Source organism: Zootoca vivipara, chromosome 9, assembly GCF_965207765.1.
Source record: "Zootoca vivipara chromosome 9, rZooViv2.hap1.1, whole genome shotgun sequence".
Lineage (NCBI taxonomy): Eukaryota > Metazoa > Chordata > Lepidosauria > Squamata > Lacertidae > Zootoca > Zootoca vivipara.
In genome coordinates this window covers 30,290,751-30,309,370 of record NC_142592.1, presented here as the reverse complement: position 1 = coordinate 30,309,370, position 18,620 = coordinate 30,290,751, and the positions used below count along the sequence as shown (strand labels likewise).

The following is an 18,620-nucleotide window of genomic DNA, read 5'->3' as shown; positions in this document are numbered from 1 at the left end:
GTCCGACTCCAACCCATGTGTTGGACGTCTGGGAAGAGTTAACCACCAGTAAGGAGCGCAGTGATGTACATCAACTGGAACTCCTCCTGTGATCACCGTTAGGGGCGTGCCTTATGTCCCTAACCTCCCCAGGCTTCAGACCAGGCCACATCCCCTAAATCATTTAACAGAATACTCATCCATTTGCAGGACAGGTGATGGCACTACCTACTCGCCTCAGCTCTAATGCAATTTCCAATGCCTAACGGCCAATTGAGCCTAAAGGGCTCGCCGCCAAGACCCTCACACCAACCAAATATGCCTGGCCCTAGGAGACAGTAAAGCAGTGGAGGTGGGGGCAGCAGCAGGAGCAGGAGCAGGTGTGGAAGCCTTTACACCAGCCTGACCTATCTCTCCCTACTTCTGCACCCATTCTTCACTCTCCAATCCTGCAGCTTCTCCTGCCTCTGACTCTTGTCTCCTGGCTGTCACAGGCTCTCCGAGATCACTGATCCCTTCTTCCAAGTCAGGATCCAGCCCACTACTCAGTATCCAGCCAGTCTCTGACAGGCATTAAAGGGGGTACAGAACCCCTATCATACCTGCAGTACCTATCTGCTAATTAATGGCAGGCATCAGTGTCCCTTTTGTTCAGGAGAGGGGACATAATGTACAGTATTTTTCACTCCATAAGACGCACCTGACCATAAGACGCACTTAGTTTTCAGAGGAGGAAAGGGGGAAATCCCTGTTTTTTGGGGATCAGCTCACAGTTGTGCAGCTTCTTTTGCAAAGAGGAAAAGCCCCATTTTTAAAGGATCAGCTCAAAGTTGTTGAATTTACTTTGCAAAGGGAAAAAATCCTGTTCAACTCACAGTTCTGCAGCTTCTGATAATCTAATCAGCCAGATAATCAGCCAGTCACATGTTGCTGGGGAAAGAAACAGCCTCACTCTGCAGAACATTCAACATTGGAGGCCTGGGCAAGGGGGTGGCTGGAAGGGAGCTAGCGTCCCTTATCTCCCTCCCCAATCTCTTGCAATCAGCTGCTGAGCAGCTTCTTTTCAACACCCCTCTTTCCCTCTTGTTAGCCTTTAGCGCTTTCTTTAAAAAAAAAAAAGCACGATCTGCTTTTTGCCCCTGGGCAATTTGGCTCTAGGGACCACACATTAGCTCCATAATACGCACAGACACTTCCACTTACTTTTTAGGAGGGGAAAAGTGCATCTTTTAGAATGAAAAATACAGTATTTCCTTTTTGAAGGCATGTTATTTGATGAAATATGTTAAACCAAGCATCCCCAAACTTCGGCCCTCCAGATGTTTTGGACTACAGTTCCCATCATCCCTCACCACTGGTCCTGTTAGCTAGGGATCATGGGAGTTGTAGGCCAAAACATCTGGAGGGCCACAGTTTGGGGATGCCTGTGTTAAACTGATGTGGATTTCCCCATTTATTTTGCATTTCTATATATACTGGTGGTCTATGGAGCTGAGCAATGAAGATTCAGCAGTAGTTTATTATTTATTCATTTTAAAAAATTGTGTACTGCTGTGCCATTAAAATGTATATCAAAGCGGTTCACAGCAATAAAAAAATGTAAAACTATACAATAAAAACCCAACTTTTGGTGTATTTATGCCCCGCCAGGGACCCAGGTGGCGCTGTGGGTTAAACCACTGAGCCTAGGGCTTGCTGGACAGAAGGTCGGTAGTTCGAATCCCTGTGACGGGGTGAGCTCCCGTTGCTCGGTCCCAGCTCCTGCCAACCTAGCAGTTCGAAAGCACGTCAAAATGCAAGTAGATAAATAGGAACCACTACAGCGGGAAGGTAAACGGCGTTTCCGTGTGCTGCTCTGGTTCGCCAGAAGCGGCTTTGTCATGCTGGCCACATGACCTGGAAGCTATAAGTCGGCTCCCCCGGCCAATAACGTGAGATGAGTGCCGCAACCCCAGAGTCGGTCATGACTGGACCTAATGGTCAGGGGTCCCTTTACCTTTATGCCCTGCCTACTAACGAAAGTTTATTGAGGCAGCTTACAATATATTTAATACACAATAAAACAGACAACTGTGCAGTAGTCACCACAGCAGGGCAAAGGTGTATGCAGTGCTTTTTTTCTTTTTTAAAAAAAGTTAAGTGGTACTCTCATTTTCCTACTCATATTGAAATACTGCCCCTCAACAAGGCTAAACCTAGGTTCACAAAATGCTTAAGGGTATGCGTACTCCTACATCCCCCCAGAAAAAAAGCACTGGGTGTACGTAAGTTCCCCTTCCCGTTGTTTCCCAGTGCCCCAGAAAATTGCATTCTGCAGCTGAATCTCCTGGCTTTTGAAGCAGATAGGTGTTAGCCCCACATAGGCCATGCCTTCTTCACTGGGTCGCTGGTGCTGATATCTCTCACAGCCCCAGCCCCAGCCCCAGTGGCAAATGTGTTACATCCCTTCCTCCCAGTTATCAGATCTAAGAAGGGAAGCCTCTCATTAAATTCTGCAGCCCCTCTCTTTTCTTTATTACTCTCAAGAGAAGAGCAGCCTTTAGAAAATTTTCATTCTCCTTACCAAGCAGCCTCTTTGCCTGCCCATCTGAGCTGTCACTTATCCTTCTTCTCTACATAAGCAGAGCAAATTCATTAGGATGCACAGAATCTGCCTTTCATGTTGCATCCTATTTGTTTCTTCACCTTCACTGGAATTAAGCAGCTCTTGTAATCTAGGCAATTCAGAACAAGCTGTAAAGAGGATATCTGGCACAAACATGCACTCGGGAGGAACACTCCCATCTGTTATCATCTACATTCACAATTGTTTTGAAGCGGAAACCGCGGCGGTGTTAAATCTTCTGCCTCAGTTCTGAAATGAGCAATATAAGTCAGGGGACCATTGCACACTGATATATGAAACTCCAACAATGTGGATATAATCAAAATTCTATGAGCTTCATCCTAGCAGAATCATAACATGGGAATGAAACAAGGATGCAAGTAAGTCTGCTTTCCATCACACAGTTGGATCAAAAACAGTTTTCTCCTTTTAAATTACTTGAATCAGTCCCAGGAAAGAAAAGTTTGACTGCCTTCTTGGGTACAGAAAACTTCAATGAATACCCAATTCCCTGTGTTCAAAACAACACATACCAAGTCAATGGCATGTTATAGGTGTTCTGAATTTCTCCAAAAATGTATTTATTCTGCTGACACAACATCTATTGATGGATGTTGGGGGATTCCTTGTGGTGTTTCATAGGTTAAATTTCACCATATTTGGAAAGATAGGTAAGAGTTGTTCCCTAGAAGAAGAAAAAGGAAGAGTGCAAGGCTACCAATACTAAACATATTAAAAGCTATTTCAACTTAGAGTGTATTCCTCTTCTCCAGCTCTAGATCAAACATCACATGGGATTAAGAAAATAAAATAAAAGAGATAACAGAGAGAGAGAGAGAGAGAGAGGGAGGGAGGGAGGGAGGGAGGGAGGGAGGGAGGGAGGGAGGGAGAATACCTCCCTCTCCAGGGATACAGTAGTTAAAATATTTGGGGCACAGATCATGACATAAATTTTCATGTATCCATTTGTATGTATAGATGCGAATGTAAGCTGGTTTTCTGAGTGGGTGGCAGGGGAGTCCACTGTAGGATGTACTCTGAGCTATGAGTACCTGCAGGTTTTTCTGGGCCTGGTACACTTTGGGTGTTTCCAGGCAATCTAGCTTCAGGTAGGTAGTTGTGTTGGTCTGACACATTCGAAATATATATAAAAATAAAAAAATTGTCCAGTAGCACCTTAGAGACCAACTACTGTAAGTTTGTTCCGGGTATAAGCTTTCGTGTGCATGCACTCTTCTTCAGATACACTGAAACAGAAGTCACCAGACCTTTATATATACCGGTAGTGGGAGGGTGGGGTGGGGTTTTTATCTGAAGAAGTGTGCATGCACACGAAAGCTTATACCAAGAACAAACTAAGTTGGTTTCTAAGGCAATCTATTTATGGAGCATCATTCTTATTTGATTTAAGGGATGTTACGTGATGTTACGCCAGAACGAGTGTTATCCCACACTTCCTAGGAAGGGAAAGGAGAGGATTGAGCCCTCCACATGACCTCTCAGTCTATTAGCAAGAACTGCTGCTAATGCACATGTTAAAACTAAAGCAAAGGCTTCTGGGTCAATTAAGATGGAGAGTGGCTGTCGTTTCACTGACACAGCAGTTAGTAGTGCACTCAGATTGCCTATAAGCAATATTTTTTTTGGAAAACAGGAAGGGTCAGGAGACCCCAGGTCTAGCAAAAAAGATCTGGGTTTTGAGAGCACTGGACCACAGCATAACATGGCCCCTGTTCTCCTCCATCATTGCATGTTTACTTCTACTATTTAGAGCAAACTGAGGGTTAGAGGCACTGTAGCAAGAGATGGGAAATTATCCCCATTGCTTCACAAAGTACTTGCACGAAGCTTAAGAGCAGATAACAAATCTCTCTTTGAAATGATGAAGTTGATGGAGACTGGCTAGGTCATTAGGAGTTAGCAGGATCAATGCAGCATGATTTGCACCTGCCATTTTAGTGCAATAAAGAGCTCTAAGTGTAGGTCCTGGAATGAGATTTGAGATCTCCCCTGTCATTGAGATCTATTAGAAGCAAATATTCCTGGGGCAGAAGAGATACCAGAATTCCCTGTCTGAGTATAGGTGGCTGGGAGATGCATCTAAAAGAAATGCTCTTAGGGAAGTTTCCCCCCTGCAAGTTCAACTTGTCAGTATTTTGCAGGAGGGATTCAAGCATATACCGGAACTTTAAGCACATTTAAAGTTAAAGCACTTTTTAATATTATTATTAAAGATCTTTTTGCAGTTTGGAAAGTATGGGGTGAATGAACAGCAAGGAAATGGGTAAAAAGTGGGACTTATTCCCAGGTATGTGTGCAAGATTCCAATCCTATGCACACCTACCGAGAGGTGAGCAAGCTCCTTTCTACACTGTAGGACTTATTTCTAAGGGATCCTCCCCAGGACTGTGTTGCAAAATCCACTAATGCAAACAAATCAATAACCACTGACTTGGATGGCTTTCAAAGAGAATGAGACAAATTCGTAGATGATAGGCTATCAACCACAAGCAACCCGTGATGGCTATGCTCTGCCTCCATGGTCGGAGGCAGGAAGGCTTCTCAATACCAGTTGCTGGAAACCGCAGGAGGAGGAGTGATCTTGTGCTCAGGTCCTGCTTGCAGGTACTTACTTCTTATTCTAGAGATTAATAATATTTTGAATTCAATGCAAAATATGCATCAGAGGGGAAATATTAGCAATTCACTATTGTGTGCACTCCAATAACCAGCTTGAGACATGGAATTCATAATAGTATGGCAAACAAAAACAAAATATCCCGGCAAGTATTCGCAATTCAAACAAGGGAGGAAACAAAGACCGAGTGCAGAATACAAATATCCATTACGGTTTTGAGAACAGAGATGAAAAGGCTCGATATTTGCCAGGCATTAAACTGAATGATGATTGTGGAAGGAGCGATCGTAAAAGGATTGGTTGCAACAGCTGAAAGTGAAATCAGTTATGTAACGATGCTGCGATTTGCTAAGAGCAATGCTTTCAAAATCCCTCCCTCCCACCAAACTTAATGGTGTGATCTTTCTTGTTGCTATGCAGCAAGGCTACTGTAAAAGAATTGTGAGCAATGAAAAAGCTACAGCCTAATTTTGCTAATGATCACTGGAGTCCTCCTAATGACCTCTCCTTAGCAGTATGTGCGTAAGTTCTGTCCTCATCCAGATTTTTTACTAGCAATCCCACTCCAGCACAACAACACAGTATTTATCTCCTTAGCTGCATTAAAAAATAAATAAATCTGACAGCAGAGTCACAACAACATCTGTTTAATAGATGGCTGTAGTATGATAGCACTCTAAAGCTAACCCATTCATCTTGATTAAGTCATGCTTCCAATAAGAAAGAAGAAGATCCAAATTCCTTATACAGTATATATTTGTGTTTTCTTGAAGGTGCATAGATGAAACTCACTTCTAGACAACCTGTTTACTCAGCACTCATCCTGATTTATAAAGTTTTCAGGGAGGTTACACGGGGGGCAATTTGAGAATGAGTTAGACCAAGTTAATAGCGTTTTAGGCTTCCTCCATGTGAATAGGAGTTCACTTTTTGAACAATAAGAATTATATGTCACAGAGGGAGAGCATCAGGATTTTAGAGATGCTTAGGTGGGGCATGGCCAAAAAAAGGTTGGGAACCACTGATCTAAACTATTTGAGAAGCACTGAAACTAGATATGTATCTTCCAATTGCTTGATATAATCACCCTGTGGCTGTTATCAGAGTTAACCACATGTTTATTTAGTCACATTCCTTATAGTGGGGTGGGATTGCTGAAAATAATGCCAATATATTTCACATCTGGCAACCAATGCACCGCTTTGGTTTCAGATAGTACATAGGTAGGTGATTTTTTTTCCAGCTCTCCCACCCCACTATTAGATACAGAGAGGCTGACAGAAGTAAACTATAACTGGCAACCCTTGATACAGTAGACAGGATCTTTTCTCTAAATGACTGTAAAAGAGGCTGTTATATATCCATGCCTAAAGAAGAAAACCTGTTCTGGACAATTGAAAAACTGTGCTGCACATTTATCGGCCAGCTGCTAATAGTGATGGTGGCAGTACAACCACAGACATTCTTGGAAGACATTGATGATCTTGAACCATTTCAGTCCAAATTCAGGTCTGGCTTTGGGACCCAATCAGTCTTGGTCACCGTGATGAATGGCTTTTATCAAGAGAGTGTTACTGCAACCCCGTTGATAATGCTTGACTTCTCGGTGGTGTTCAATACCAACATTCTCCTGGACTGACTCTGTAGGATGGGAATTGGTGGCACTGAACTTTAGTGGTTCCGTTCCCACCTGAAAAAACGTTAACGGAGAGTAGCTTTGGATTGTGCTCCTCACAACCTTCTAGCAAGAGTAGTCAGTGGAGCCACAACAAATGTAAAGGGAACAAGGGACCCTATGAGCCCCTTGAAATTTGAGAACTGGACTTTGCTATGACATGGGACTCGCTTAGCCATGGACTCATTCCATGGTGTTTCCACAAGGTTTCAGGCTGCACCACCCATCAACTATCACTGAACCTGGATTGGAGGCAACCATTGGCTAGAAAGTCCCCAGGCCATTGGCAGGTGTGGCCTTTAACCATTACAGAGTAGGGTGGATGAAACCACAATCCAGCAGGTTCCATATGAAATGCAACACTGACATCAGCTGATGGGGAATAAGTCTGATATGTGCAGGCTAGATTCAGCTATATTCAGTCTTGTAGGGTGCCCCTTCTCAAGCGCTTCCCCACTTGACACCCCATCTCCTGGCAGCCCCAGATTCAAGATTTGGGTTTCAGCCAAATCCAGTGCACAGCCCAAGTAAATCTCCCAAGCCCAAATTAAGCAAAGCACATTGAACATGTATCCCTCATGTGGGGATTTCTTTTCCCTGCACAGTTTAGGTTTACTGTAATGATATCTGTTAGGTCATGGAGCCATTTTGAAAGAGCTAGCCTGCTTTCCAACCCCAGTTTAGGACACAGTGTTGCTGTTTCTAGCAGCTAAAATAGAGAGATCCCACAGCTACAAAGTAGAGAAAGTTAATATACAGATAAAAACCTTTCCTACGAAGCTCAAAAGGGAGATCGGGAGCTTTGAAATGCTAATAATTGGATAGGAAGTAAGACAAGTTCCAGGGGAATGCATCTCTAAAGCCATCGAGCCTGATCTGATTTTATATTGCTTAATAAATTTATGAGGCACCAATTTCACCAGCTAAGCATTCTTTTTTAGCTAATTTGCCGAGAGAAAGAATTCCTGTCTGGTACAGCTTAAATTGAAAAATATAAATGAAACTGAAGCCATGTTCTATGTTATTTTGTCATTATTACTGAATGCTAAATATTATCCAGTGCTTACAATAATTGCCCTGAACAATATCCACAGGGGAAGAAAATGCTCTAGTGTTGATTCTGCATCCCCCACAAAAAAAAATCTTCAGTTAGCGCAGGGGTGCCCCCCTATCTCTGGACCTCCAGATGTTGCTGGATTTCATACGCCCCTTTATTTTTAGACCATGCTAGCTGGGGTTGATGGGAGTTGGAATCTAGCAACACCTGGAGGGCCGCAGGTTAGGCATCCTTGGTCTAGACCAGTGGCTTTCAACCAGTGTGCCGTGGCACCCTGGGGTGCCTTGAATGATGGTCATGGGTCCTGCGGGCAACACTGGCCTCTGTCCCTCTTTCTTTCCTTCCCTCCCTCCTCTGATGCCCCTTTTCAAGTCCCCTCCTGGTCCTGGGGGGCAGTGGGGGGGGGAGACAGAGGGGAATCTTATGGCCTCCTCCCTTCAGGCACCATCCTCCATCTCCTGCCTTTTGGGAGACACAAAACCCCACAAATCACAACCCTGTCTTTCATTATCTCTTCTGGGTAGATTACCATCAGAGTTACTACTGGGTTTTGTCCAAAGACAAGCTCATTTGGAGGGTCCCACGTAGACAGAACATGTGTAGGAATTTTAAGGGAAATTAAAAGAATTGTGGTAAATTAAATGGCACATTGATGCCCAGTGATGTATGGAAGTGAGAGCTGGACCATAAAGAAGGCTGATCGCCGAAGAATTGATGCTTTTGAATTATGGTGCTCGAGGAGACTCTTGAGAGTCCCATGGACTGCAAGCAGATCAAACCTATCCATTCTGAAGGGAATCAGCCCTGAGTGCTCATTGGAAGGACAGATCGTGAAGCTGAGGCTCCAATACTTTGGCCACCTCATGAGAAGAGAAGACTCCCTGGAAAAGACCCTGATGTTGGGAAAGATGGAGGGCACTAGGAGAAGGGGACGACAGAGAACGAGGTGGTTGGACAGTGTTCTTGAAGCTACGAACATGAGTTTGACCAAACTGCGGGAGGCAGTACAAGACAGGAGTGCCTGGAGTGCTCTGGTCCATGGGGTCACGAAGAGTCGGACATGACTAAACGACTAAACAACAACAACAAATGGCACATTGTGATTTTATGTCTAGTATGATTTCAAGTCCCCCAGAATAGCAAGTTTAGGGCAGAAGCATAAAAAGAAGGGCTGTGAGAGATATGAGTTTAACTGAATGAAACTACCGGTAGTAATGCTATCTCTGCTATAAAGTTTCCAGAATATAAAAGTGTATATGACCACCACAATGAGGTTGATCAGACGATAAGAACAGGACATGAAGGAGAAAAGTACAGGACTAGCCAGCCCCTGGGAGATTTTTTTAAATGTCTTTCATAAGTTTCTATTATGAACAATTTGTTTATGCAGATATAAACTAGAAAAATTCTATATTGGAAATGCTTTAGGAACATTGACTGCCAAAACAAATAAAATAGCGGGTTGTAAAACTGTTTCCTCTAATGCCTCACAATGTCATTTTGTGGAAGTAGAAATTGTTTTGCATGTCTCTCAAAATAAATGAAAACTCTGTATGGTACACGGTGATGCTTTTGTGGTTGGCCACAGAGTGCTGCTTCAGAATGCTGCAATGAACAAGACGTCCTCACATTTTTGCTCCGCACAGACACAAGAGTAGGGAGGGAGAAGAAACTCAATTCAGTTTGCATTTAAAGTAAAATTGAATTCACCTGCTCTTCCTGAAACATGATGCCAACCAAAACGCCACTGCTCTTCAAAATTCACGCTTCTCCAAATTTTGCAGTGCAGTTCTGCAGCCAAGTTATATGTAGAGAAATGAATTCCCTGGGGAAGTGTGTATAAAAATGTGCACACTGGATAGAAACAACATACAAAATGCATCACTTTAGGGAAATTGCTTGCAAAACTGTGTATTAGGCAAAATTGCACTCCAAAGCGTATATTAAGAGAGATTCACACTAAAATTCAAATGCATTTTCATTATTACTTTTTGAAAAGATAACAAACAGATGTAGAGAATTGAACTTAAGTTTGGAAAAATGAGGAACCATGGAAAATAGAAACATACCATAGGTTTGTCCATTCCTACACAGGAGCCTTAATCTCCGCAACAATGCTAGTTTGCCAGTGGAGGGAGCTGTTGGTCTGCTCTTTCCCATGTTTCAGTGCTGCCACTGCAGGTGGCAAGAGGGTACAATTGCATCTACCTGCTCAACTAGGATAGACACTGTGTCAACCATGTCCCATTTGATCCCATAAAGCTGCTCAGGCCTATTTGAATAGAAACACAAGAAGCCCAAGAGAGAAAGCTGCCTTATGCCATTGAGCGATCTAGCTCAGTATTGATATTGACTGGAAACAGCTCTCCAGGACAGACAGGCATTTTCATCATCCTTATCTGGAAACAGTAGGGATAGATAATAGAACACCCACACTTTCTTCCCTCCTGCAGCTGACTGGCTCAGAACGTGGTGCTCAGAGTACCAAAGGTTGTGGATTTGAGCCCCGTGCTGGCTAATACAAATGAGGGTGGGGCCTCTGCATTTTCAGGCAAGTCTACCTCCTGAGCTAAAGATGGAGACTGTAGTCAGCTCCTGTTGCCACTGCCCTGCAAAGCTCTAGCAACCCTCTGGAGCAGGAGTGGTCAATGTTGTGCCTTCCAGATGTTGCTGGCCTCCAGCACCCAGAAGCCCCAGCCAAGGGTTGGGGGTGACGGGAGCTGTAGTCCAGCAACACCTGAAGGGAACCACTTCTGCTACCCTTTCCCTAGAGGCAAACCACTTAGACAATGGGTTGGATTCAGGCCTAGTCCTGTTTAGAGTGGGCCTATTGAAATCAACGGGATTTAGGCTAATCACAACTAGCTTATGTCCCATAGTTATCAGTGGATCTGTTCTGACTAAGTCGGAATCCAACCTAAAATGGGCTCTAGTACAATAGCTTTTTACATGCACAGCAAATATTCTATTTCAGCTTCTTCCCAGATGCAACTGAGATGCTTAAAGCTTACTGACTAGCTTACTGTCGTTTGTCTCTGTATCGATAGTTTTAAAGGTCTTCTATTTATTTAGTTAAGTAGCAGTGTGCCCTTTTTAACAGAATGCTCTCTGTTTTATGGTACACTTTATGTTCCTGCCTTTCTTTGACCTGGGTACAGAGATTTGGGTATGTGGTGGTATAGTAGCATGGAATAATAAGGATTAACAGGCTCAGGTTCTCCAGAAGGTCAAGGACCTTGGGTTGATTGAGTGTGTCCAATCCAGGCTTGTCTGGGCTGTAGAGAATCCAGGTGATACAGAGGAAAGGGGACGCAGGAAACCAGAGGTGGGAACTTCATGGTTTATTTTCCTATCCATCCAGCTACTGTTAAAATATTTATGTTGAAATGCTTTGGCAAGAGAACATTGCTTTGCACTGAGGCATTAGAGAAAGCGTCCCAATTCTCAAGAAACTGATGGTGCCGGCAGGTTTGTTTGCAAGGACTGCATTCTCAATAAGCATGCATTTATCTTTCCTCTTATTTCTATTCTCTTATTTAAAAGGCCATAAAGGTTGTACATTAGCCTGGTAGGAATCGTGAATATTGTGCTATCATGCGTTGTTTCTTCAACCCACAAATATATTATCACTGTTATGCCAAGTATATTCCTATGACTTCTTCAGCTTTAGTTTCTCGTCACCTTGTTGCTCCTGAGGACAAAGGAAACTTTTCAGCAAGATAAATGTAATTGGACTTGCCTCACTTGCCTGACCCAGCAGAAAGATGATTCCGGTTTCCAGCCTGCAACAAAGAAAATACCTAATTTAGCAGTGATGACATAATCTGCACCAACTCTGAAGTCTGGAAAGGATTTCTGAAACCAGGTAGGCTTGAATATGCAAGGGGTCCAATTTATTTAATTTTCTAGAAGAGCATTTCTCAAGGCGTGAGCCACATGGCTCACAAGCCTACCCAGGCACTATTTCAGATTTCAGGATCTGACTAAGCCTTCCAGATGCCCTCCAGATGTTTCTGATTGCAATACCCCAACCAGCGTAGCTGTGCAGGCAATGACTGATGGTAGTTGTAGCTGAAAATATATGGATGGCAGCAAGCTGGGCAAGGCTGATCTAGAGGCACAGCTGCCCTCAGTCCACTACTCTAACTAAATCTGCCAAATTTCGTGTAATGATGTGGGTGGCACATATGGCCATATATTCTCTTTCTTGATCTTGTTTTTGTTTTACCCATGCTATCTCTCAAACTTCAGAGAAGGCTAACAATTCAAAAAGTATACTAGCCTTTAAATATCTTCGCTGTAAAGCATACAGTACATGCATGCAAAAGACAGGGAGCCCTCAAGTGGTACTGTGCTGCCTCATTTTACCTGGCTTTTAAAGGTAATTCTAAAGGAGAGGTGTGTGGGTAGTGGTGGCACCTCAATTCTCAGTTGAGAGTGAGCACACAGAAGGTGCCATTGAGAAGCTACCCTCCACTAACCGCAGGCATGACACTGAGAGAAAGGAAAGTTGCCGCATGGCGAAGCCATCTGGGAATCTATAAGGTAAAATCAGAATGGTGACTGGAACACTACTGCAAAGTAATATGCCTCTTAAATCTGCCTTGTTAAAAATTGGACTGACACACTAGTTGAAGTCTCTGAACAGATTTCGAGGGCAACCACACCTCTAAAGGTAAAGGTAAAGGTACCCCTGACCATTAGGTCCAGTCGCCGACGACTCTGGAGTTGTGGTGCTCATCTCGCTTTACTGGCCAAGGGAGACGGCGTTTGTCCACAGACAGTTTTTCCGGGTCATGTGGCCAGTGTGACTAAGCTGCTTCTGGCGAACCAGAGCAGCGCACAGAAACGCCGTTTACCCTCCCACCGGAGCAGTACCTATTGATCTACTTGCGCTTTGATGTGCTTTTGAACTGCTAGGTGGGCAGGAGCTGGGACCGAACAACGGGAGCTCACCCCGTCGCGGAGATTCAACCCGCTGACCTTTTGATTGGCAAGCCCTAGGCTCAGTGGTTTAACCCACAGTGCCACCCGTGTCCCTGAACCACACCTGTAGCCGCAATAATTTCTGGAGAATCTAAAGGCATGAAGGATTCTGATAGCAAGGTCCTTAAAAACTGAAAGCCAATATCCTGACTCTCTCTCTGAGTTGAATCTGTGGTGCTTTTATTTACTGCTGCTTTCAGATGGTCAAGATGGCCGGGGAAGCAGAATGGGCAACTTTTGTTATGCAGTCATAACATTTCTGTCATCAAGAGTATGCTTCTGGTTGTCAGATGACAAGACATGGGTGCAGTCCAAAAAGGCAAGGCTGAGGCCCGAAGCAGCAAGACAGGGGCCAAAGGGCAAAGGCAGATGTAATCCAAACAGGCATAGTCAAAAGTTGAGTCCCAAATGAGGCAGGGCACTAGGAGTATGAAGCTATTCATAACAATAAGTTGCTGTTGGACTGATGGACCAAGCCCTGAAGCCAGGGCTTCATAGGCCAAAGTGGGTCAAGATTGGCCTTTTGGGGGGTGGGGATGTCATCTGATGATTACTGCTGCCTAGGTGACCCTCTACAGTATATAGGTTTGCAGAATGGCCAGAGTACTGGTGGTGTAGGAGGCAAGGTGCCAAATGCTGAGTGTCCCAGTTCAACCCTCACTCCTGTCACCCTCCAGTTTCATGGCAGGAATGTGCTAGATTGTATAAAGAGCATACATGCACGCAGCTTTGTTATGGGACACACCAATCTCCAAGCGGTGTCAGATTCCAGGGGTCTTGGCACTTAACCAGGTTTTGTGTTTCCTTTGGGAGAAATGAGGCACAGAGGAGACTACAGTGTCTTTAAGATTATATAGTTTTATTTACACATATATACACCTTAGCTTTGATGGAGAGTGTTCAGAATACTGCATCCCAATAGTGTCTCTTGTTGCGTCTCCCATAGCCTCAGCAAGCTTGGGTTCAGAGGAGAAGCTAGCCATGCTCCCTGGTCTCTGGGAGATCTGCCCACTTCCCGCTTCTTCTTCCTAAAATCCCAAAGCAGAAGGCATCATGATGACAGTGACATATGGCCAATAGAGTTTACCAAGGTATGCATGCATCATGTTAAGTTACCATATCCCAAATTCTCAGTATTTGCCCATTCTCTAGGTTCACTGTACAAGTACTGGTATATGCACCTTCTAGTGACGTTTTCAACACCAATGTGCCTCGTGGTTTTGTTAGTGTATAGCTAGCAGTTTCTTACAGAGAAGAGAAGCAGTTTTAAAGAAATGAACGCCTCATTTACCTGCTTAAAGGAGTGCTCATGTGATGACCAGGTGGTAGGGCCATGCCGCCTGGATAGGCATGAACTGCTCATGCCTAGACTTCCATGCAACTAGGACACATCCTGTACTCCATCACACATCTGGTGCATTAAATGGGCTTAAGAAGTATTTAAAAGTATGAGCTGAGGAGTTCCCAGTTCAAAGCTTGGACGAGTAAGTAGCCATATGCAATTCACCATCTCAGCCTCAGAATCCCACCACTGAACCTGCAATACTGGGAGCATAATATTGACCTACCATATAAGGTTGTTGAAAGGATTACGTCGTAGATGATACACATGAAATGCTATGAATATTCAAAGAACTGTATGAATGCTAACTTTTGCCTAATCCATATCCTTAATTGGGCTAAAAATGGATCAGAGGGGAAAGGGATGCTCTTACACAAAATGCAATTGATCCAAAGGCACAGGACACTTTAAAACAGACCACAGCCAAGCACTTGGACTTAGCATTTGATCCATACTGTTACAGAGGATGAACTGTGTGAGTTGACTTCAAAGCACTATTATTGCTCATGCTTTTAGGAAGACAACTCTGTGGTGAGTGCTTTCAGCTTTTGTAGCAAGGAGGGGTTTGTGTTGGGTTTTTTTTGGCAGATGTCAAATAAAAGAAGACTGCATTTTTAAATCAAAGGAACCGTTTCCAGCTCATGGAGGGGAAAGTAGGCTAATCAGTTAAGTATCGGCAAACAACTTGGCCCAGCAGTCTTAATGCTCCCAGGAAGATGAATCAGTAAAGTTTGATCTACTTTCCCATCCATCAAGTAGAGAGCAAAACAACCACTTTGACAACAAAAAGCAGAGTCATGATTGCAGATATGTCCTACTTTATTGCTCAGCCTCTACATTAATAGTCTCAGATTCGAGTTGTAGGTGAGAGAATACATAACTAAATGCAACTGATGCTAAGACTAATTGAATGGCACAAGTGACATTTTTTTCTTTTTCATTGGTATATGATTTCAGAGATGTACATACATGCTGGACATTATAACCCCATCAAACATGCTCTGATTGTAATCAGTTTTAATTAGAGTCATCAACTGTTGACACAATCTCTTACATGAACTCATGCTCAGAATGGTGACAATGCAAACTGATGAGCTTTGAACTTCCCACCTTCCAAGCCATTTTTGCTGACGGGTGCCATGGCCCAAAACAAAAACAAAAAAGCCCTCATTAAAAATAAGTGATGAAATATGACCATCCTTTCTAACTACCAGTGGTTGACAAGCCTCAAGAAGGATCCTGTTTGTCTCTCCATACAAATAGTTGTCTATGGTTTCCCAAATTATGGCTTCGCAAACAAGCACCATGGCCACACATTCCTCTTTCACCCCTTTTCTTCTGTTTCCTCCTCCCATTGCATGGATTTTTCTCGAAAAGGGTTAATCCGAATTAAATGGAGGGAAATAGTGGCTGGCATTTTGATGCCAATGACGTTGTGTGGACTCTGCAAAAAATAAAAGCAAAAAACCTTTCATGTGTGAAAAACACCAATCCCATAATTGGCACTCATTTGAAAGCACCTGTAGTCACAATCAAGATCTCCGTGTTTGACAAGGAGACTAGTGCTGTTTGGACAAAACTGGTTAAATATTATATTAGATTGGACTGGCCGTGTATCAAGGATTTCCAGTTTCACTGGGAAGTCAATTCACAAAGCAGCTGAAATAGCTTTTTACCTGGAGCTGCACCAGTTTTTCAAAGGGACATTTAGACACCTTAAGGAGATTAAGCTAGCATCACTTTGACAATCAGAGCAAAAACTCAAGCTTTTGAAAACCTGACAGGTACCTCTTGCTCTCAGAGTGGCAGTGACGAAGAAGAAGAAGAAGAAGAAGAAGAAGAAGAAGAAGAAGAAGAAGAAGAAGAAGAAGAAGAAGAAGAAGAAGAAGAAGAAGAGGAGGAGTTTGGATTTGATATCCCGCTTTATCACTACCCGAAGGAGTCTCAAAGCAGCTAACAATCTCCTTTCCCCTCCTCCCCCACAACAAACACTCTGTGAGGTGGGTGGGGCTGAGAGACTTCAAAGAAGTGTGACTAGCCCAACCGAGGCTACCGCTCTTAACCACTACACCACACTGGCTCTCGCCAGTGGATTGACAACAAAGATTGATAGGAGTGATTGGGCAACACCTATTATTCCTGTTATGAAGAAAAAGTGGGTCTGTGGTGTTTTCAAGGTGATCATAACAGAGCTGAGAAGAAAGTACGGTATATTGCTTACCTCACATTGAGAACTTTCCCCTTTCATTTTGCCAGAGAGAAGCAATTCAAAATTTTGGATCTGGCAGGGTCTTATCACCAAATGCAGAGCCCCAAAAGTGTGACTGTTCTGGCAAAAACACTTGGTCAACCTAGAATGGCTTTGATCAATGATTGGTGGGGAAAGGGTTACACTCTCCTGTTTCCCTTCTCTTCCTTTATTTAAGAAAGGCGCCTTACCAAAGCTGCTTTTTTCCATTTAAACAAAAAACGGAAGCATGCATTTGTGTGCAAAAGGCACTTTGTCCCTGAGATCTGTGGATATGCTAATACACGGAAGGTGAGACCTAGTGATCCATGCAGCTGTTGTCATGACACACCACCCACACTGAGCATTAATTTCCAAGGCTATTGCTTTGCATCAGGGGTTGCTTATGCAATATATGTAATCAGTCGCTCCTTCTCTAAATAGAACAGTATAACCTCACAGTGATTGGGACTGCTATGTGGCAAGAGATTTCAACTCTTGGTTCCGTCAAGATGATCAGAACAATGTATGGTCAGTCTTGCCCATTTGGGATTTATCCTGTTGGGCAGTGAATATTCAACATGTATGGAAATATAATATGGGATTGTGCTGCCTTCTGGATGTCTCGGGAGTGAATGGCAACATCACTTAGCTGAATATGAGAATTCAAGCAAATAGCAACCATCTCTTTGCTCTCCTCTGTGATCTATCCGGGTGAATTCTATTTATACATTTTTATTACTAAGTCCTGACATTTAAAACAAGAGAGACTGACCTGTGGTCCAGGATAGCTCCCCCCCCCTCTCCACCATCGGCTTTATTCACAACATGTGACGTCAAAATTTAAAGCATGAATTCCAGGATCTTTCCATGGCAGATGCAAAAGCAAAAGCATCCCATAAGCAGCTTTTTGTTAATGGCCCACATATCAGGAATCTCTCTCTCTCTCTCTCTGGTCATGTCCAGATGACTTGTTTATTCCTGTCTGTAGGAAGGTTAGATGACATGGCGTCAAGCAAGTGTTATGCACAATTTGTTCAGTGCATTTCCAACCTTTCCCCACCTGAAAATGCCCAATTCTTTTGGGGAAGTAGGCTTGTTGTGCAAGTGTGACACTCCAGTTAAGGAAGCCTTTAATTTTACTCTCTGGCTGAATTATTCCTGCAGTCTAACAAAGGCTGAAACAAAGGACCCTGTAGTCTTATAATTCCTTCTCAGCTGCCCTAGAGGTCCACAGCTCCCTCTTTTCTCAGCGTTCACTTGAAAAGCTGAATGCTAGGAGCTGCAGACATAAGACACGTGCCTTGCTCTGTTCTGGGTCCAAAGCAGTAGTGAATGGAGAAGCAAGATCCTTTGGGGTGTTAATGCTGTGTTAATACTCCCATCTGATGCTCACTTCGTATATATGTGATAAAACCATATATCCTGAAGACACCACAGTCTCCACTGACCTTCATTCCAAGGAAGCTGAATGCTGGGTAAAGCACCCAGAACCATAGCTGCCAAGTTCTCCCTTTTTTTAAGGGAAATTCTCTTATGCTGAATAGGCTTCCTCGCGAGAAAAGGGAAAACTTGGCAGCTATGCCCAGAACTTCTGGAGTCTCTCACTAGGAAAATTGGGGTGGGGTGTAATGGCTACTACTGGTGAGACGACAAGTTTTGTTGCCATTTTCCATGGTTGTACATGGTTGTTTATACTTGAAAAAAATACACATATGTTTTATAAAAAACACCACACCCAGCATTTGTAAATAAATGCTGTGCTATGTTGCTCACCCCTGATGGTCTGTTAATTGATATCTGAATAAGGAAGGAAAGAAGAACACCTAATTCTGAGGTACTGAACGCCTTGGGCTCAACTCTTCTTTGTTGGGCAACAATGGAACAAAACTAACATTAACCGTGCACTTCAAAATTGGTAATACAGATGGCTGTCTAAGGGGCCTCCCCTTCAACGCCAAGTAAATCCAGGGTCTAAAACTACCTAGCTGTGCTTCCAGTGTCGATGGAGCAACACTTATTTTTCCTCTACCAAAAAAAGCTATGCAAATGTTTAACAGGAGCCCATAGAGGATGTGGCTGCTGAAAGATGCTTCAGGCTGAACTGTGTC

General features: G+C 43.5%; 1 long non-coding RNA gene across 1 annotated transcript; it reads right to left on the bottom strand.

The window, feature by feature from the left end:
* Positions 1 to 11,183: 11,183 nt before the first annotated feature.
* LOC148684584 (uncharacterized) lies at positions 11,184 to 17,252 on the bottom strand. Its single transcript, XR_015951762.1, has 3 exons — positions 16,504 to 17,252; positions 13,820 to 13,968; positions 11,184 to 11,736 (listed from the first exon to the last, which is right to left on the bottom strand). It is a non-coding gene; the product is annotated as an uncharacterized LOC148684584 (long non-coding RNA).
* Positions 17,253 to 18,620: the final 1,368 nt, after the last annotated feature.